Here is a 4,983-nt window from a genome sequence, read left to right as displayed (position 1 = left end):
ACGTCCAACATTTTACTCGTTATAAGGCTGAGTACACATTATTCCAGATACGTTGTAACCTCCCCACAAAAATCATTCAGAGTAACCTCAACAGTAAAAATTATAATTATGTCGTTCACATTCAGTGTGACGTCCCAATAAAATAATTTCCGTAACCTGGTAATAATACAATGTAACTAACCTCTCAATTAAATTGTCGCTCACTTTTAACTTTTCAATAATTGGCTGTGAATTTAACCTGGTAAATTTTGGACGTCAGCAGTGCTGCGTCATGGCCCTGAAAGGTCATTCTGAATAAAAAAAGAGAAAAATTCTTACCTCAATGAAGTCGCTGGATAACGCATGTATATCTGCTCCTACAATAAATTTTTCTGGCACAGCCCTGTGCAATGCTGGCAGATAGATTTGTCATTTATGAAAGGAAACAATTGATTTTTCTTTTGCAATAATCGGGATGATCATGGACTGGAGAAGTTAGTAAATTCTTTAAATTGAAATGAATGGTTTTTAAAAGTTACTTTTTATGAGAAAGATTATTATTAGAAGATTTTTAAAACATTTACATGGGACTTGAGATAACAATACTACATATGCGCGAGGCTGCTTTTTACCTTATACAATACTGCTCAGGCTCCGGCATCGCTGCACCGCGACCGGCCCAGCCAACACGATACACCAGACCAGAGCAGAGCAGACTCCAGACCGCTCACTAGCAACAACTTACTGCTACAGCTACACAGTTCCTACTGCAGTCAACACTTCTCTCTGGCCTGAGATTCTCTTATACCTTGCATATCGCAGGCAGCGCGTGAGCAATACATCGAAATTACATCTGCTCGGACCTCTTACATAACCCTCCACTGGGGGGAGGGGGGGGGGGCAAAAATTTGGCAGCGATGGTGAGTCAATTGGACTTGCCATGAGCAACAAATTTTTCTATAATCTACTTAATTAACTAAGTCTACAGTCACAGAGTATATACATTATTGACAAGTGCAGAACATATTAAGTAATGACAAAATGTATACGCAATGAGTACAAAAGATATTAACAAATGACAAAGTGCACACGCACTGTAGAAGTCTTTAGCATATTTACATAACATGAAGTGAAATAAAGTGCACACGCACTGAATACAAAATATATTAACAAATGACATAAAGTGCACACGCACTGTATAAATTTTTAGTATTTTTAGGACAACTGATCTTATTGCCGGCCGCGGTGGTCTAGCGGTTCTAGGCGCGCAGTCCGGAACCGCGCGACTGCTACGGTCGCAGGTTCGAATCCTGCCTCGGGCATGGATGTGTGTGATGTCCTTAGGTTAGTTAGGTTTATGCAGTTCTAAGTTCTAGGGGACTGATGACCACGGATGTTAAGTCCCATAGTGCTCAGAACCATTTTTTGAACTGATCTTATTAACAAATGAAATAAAGTGCACACGGACTGTAAAAATCTTTAGCATTTTACAAGAACTAGGAAAGGAATGGGAAGGATTGCATCATGGTTGTAGCACAGTAGGTTCCACGTAGCTGCACTGAAAGTCCATATCTTTCTACAGAAGCACAACATCAAGTAACAATCTGAAGTTCTCTTCCCTGAAGTATTTATCAGTGTAGCCAAGACACTGAAATGTTGTATTAATATACAATGTTATCATTTTGGTATACATTAGGTACACCAAACAGTAGGACCATAATAACATCTCCATCGTTCAAGGTGGTGGACAGCATGATGTGTCAACACCACATTCTTGTAGAATCCATACTCTTTCACCAACGTAGAATTAGTGCAAAAACCAAATATAGTGCTCCATGATCATGAGGATGGACAGGACAAACGGATATTGCAGTAATTTCTGGTAATTAGGTCAGAAGGTGAAGGACATTAAGTCTTATGCTAGTCATCATAGAGAATTACACTAGTCTATCAACCGATTTGAGTAATTGTTGGCACTCATTGCCTAGTTACTAAACATTTCTGTACTATGTATGGAGTATCACAGAACATTATTCATAAGTCATCAGATTACAGTAAATATTGGCACTCATTGGCCAGTTACAAATCATTTTTATGCATTATTCAGAAGTCATCATTCAAAGCAAGAGTTAATTGATGGCATAGCATTTATACATAAGTCATCATATTACAGTAAACAGTGGCATTCATTGGCCAGTTACTAAACATGTAGCAAGTATCGAATATTACAAAACACTATTCATAACACATCTGATTGCGGTAATTATTGGCACTCATTGGCCAGTTACAAAGTATTCATATAGTTTTACAAAACATTATTCAGTATTATTCAGAAGTCATTGTTCAAAACAGGAGCTAATGAGTACAGCATCGAGCTACTGGTATTCATATATGATATCATGTAAGTGACATAAGACAAATTTAAAATATAAGACACTGGAACTATTATTCAAAGTCTGTATTACAATAATACATAGACATAATGGAATCAATACATCAGAGAAATTTGCGTTACATTTAGGACTAGAAATGTATCTTAAACCGGTAGCATTATTTGGTTGTATACCGGTAAAAGCTCGGACTGGTAATAGATTTTTTTGTGCTAGCAATGCATTGCGTTGAGATCGATAATGAATTGCTGGGGCATGAAAATATTTGCTTTTGACTTATTGCTGGAAATAAGGATTAATAATGTCATTCATCATGAGTCAGCTGTAGCAAGGTTATGAAACAAGTAGAGTATATGTGATCACATTCATGAATGATACACACAAATGGGTAAAAAAAATGCAAGTATTAGAACAGGTTTCATAACTAAGTGTTTATAGCATACTAATATCATGAAAAGCTTCTCCTGGAAAAAATACAAAATGGATTATTGAGCTAAATAAATAAATGCATTTATGCTGAAAAGTAGTGAACTTCGAATTAACAGGTAATGAAACGTGTACTCAATATGTATGTACTCTAGCTGTCTTTTCCAAAACATTCAGTCATTATACCATGCGACATAAGACATACAGTCAAAACGAACTGCAACAAATACTTAAATAACTACATAGCATCTGCTAACTAACAGTAAATATATCATCATCTGCAAAGAAAAACTTCATTATTCATATTACCATAACTTCATCACTATCATCACTTGCAAAGAAAAACATTAATCATATTAGCATATTCTTCATATAACTATTCATCATCATTTATTATCATCTGTAAAAAAATAGACACTTCATTATTCATTATTCATATTACCATTTACTTCATACAACTATTCATAGTAGAGAGTTTCTTATTCCAAGCATATTTCATCACTAAAATTAACATGTGTAGTTCTGTCTGACAGCTTGCTCAATCACCTCGGATTCTAAAAGAAAAAAAATTAGTCAAGACTGCTATCATACGATGTGTATAGTATATTCTGGTTAATGCTTGTTAATTCTGATCCATTTACTCTTCATGACAAGATATTGCATTTTCTTTCGTTCATTCCGATGGTAAAATTTACATTTCAGAGTAAACCACTGTGGTTTGTTTAATTTATTTCTTGTACACGTTTTTGCTTTCTGAAAATGATGATTTTTTTTTGTCATCAGTCTACTGACTGGTTTGATGCGGCCCGCCACGAATTCCTTTCCTGTGCTAACCTCTTCATCTCAGAGTAGCACTTGCAACCTACGTCCTCAATTATTTGCTTGACGTATTCCAATCTCTGTCTTCCTCTATAGTTTTTGCCCTCTACAGCTCCCTTTAGTACCATGGAAGTCATTCCCTCATGTCTTAGCAGATGTCCTATCATCCTGTCCCTTCTCCTTATCAGTGTTTTCCACATATTCCTTTCCTCTCCGATTCTGCGTAGAACTTCCTCATTCCTTACCTTATCAGTCCACCTAATTTTCAACATTCGTCTATAGCACCACATCTCAAATGCTTCGATTCTCTTCTGTTCCGGTTTTCCCACAGTCCATGTTTCACTACCATACAATGCTGTACTCCAGACGTACATCCTCAGAAATTTCTTCCTCAAATTAAGGCCGGTATTTGATATTAGTAGACTCCTCTTGGCCAGAAATGCCTTTTTTGCCATAGCTTTTGATGTCGTCCTTGCTCCGTCCGTCATTGGTTATTTTACTGCCTAGGTAGCAGAATTCCTTAACTTCATTGACTTCGTGACCATCAATACTGATGTTAAGTTTCTCGCTGTTCTCATTTCTGCTACCTCTCATTACCCTCGTCTTTCTCCGATTTACTCTCAAACCATACTGTGTACTCATTAGACTGTTCATTCCGTTCAGCAGATCATTTAATTCTTCTTCACTTTCACTCAGGATAGCAATGTCATCAGCGAATCGTATCATTGATATCCTTTCACCTTGTATTTTAATTCCACTCTTGAACCTTTCTTTTATTTCCATCATTGCTTCCTCGATGTACAGATTGAAGAGTAGGGGCGAAAGGCTACAGCCTTGTCTTACACCCTTCTTAATACGAGCACTTCGTTCTTGATCGTCCACTCTTATTATTCCCTCTTGGTTGTTGTACATATTGTATATGACCCGTCTCTCCCTATAGCTTACCCCTACTTTTTTCAGAATCTCGAACAGCTTGCACCATTTTATATTGTCGAACGCTTTTTCCAGGTCGACAAATCCTATGAAAGTGTCTTGATTTTTCTTTAGCCTTGCTTCCATTATTAGCCGTAACGTGAGAATTTCGTCTCTCGTCCCTTTACTTTTCCTAAAGCCAAACTGATCGTCACCTAGCGCATTCTCAATTTTCTTTTCCATTCTTCTGTATAATATTCTTGTAAGCAGCTTCGATGCATGACCTGTTAAGCTGATTGTGCGATAATTCTCGCACTTGTCAGCTCTTGCCGTCTTCGGAATTGTGTGGATGATGCTTTTCCGAAAGTCAGATGGTATGTCGCCAGACTCATATATTCTACACACCAACGTGAATAGTCGTTTTGATGCCACTTCCCCCAATGATTTTAGAAATTCT

The sequence above is a fragment of the Schistocerca nitens genome, chromosome 1, assembly GCF_023898315.1.
Source record: "Schistocerca nitens isolate TAMUIC-IGC-003100 chromosome 1, iqSchNite1.1, whole genome shotgun sequence".
Taxonomy (NCBI): domain Eukaryota; kingdom Metazoa; phylum Arthropoda; class Insecta; order Orthoptera; family Acrididae; genus Schistocerca; species Schistocerca nitens.
Note: the sequence above shows the minus strand (reverse complement) of the source record.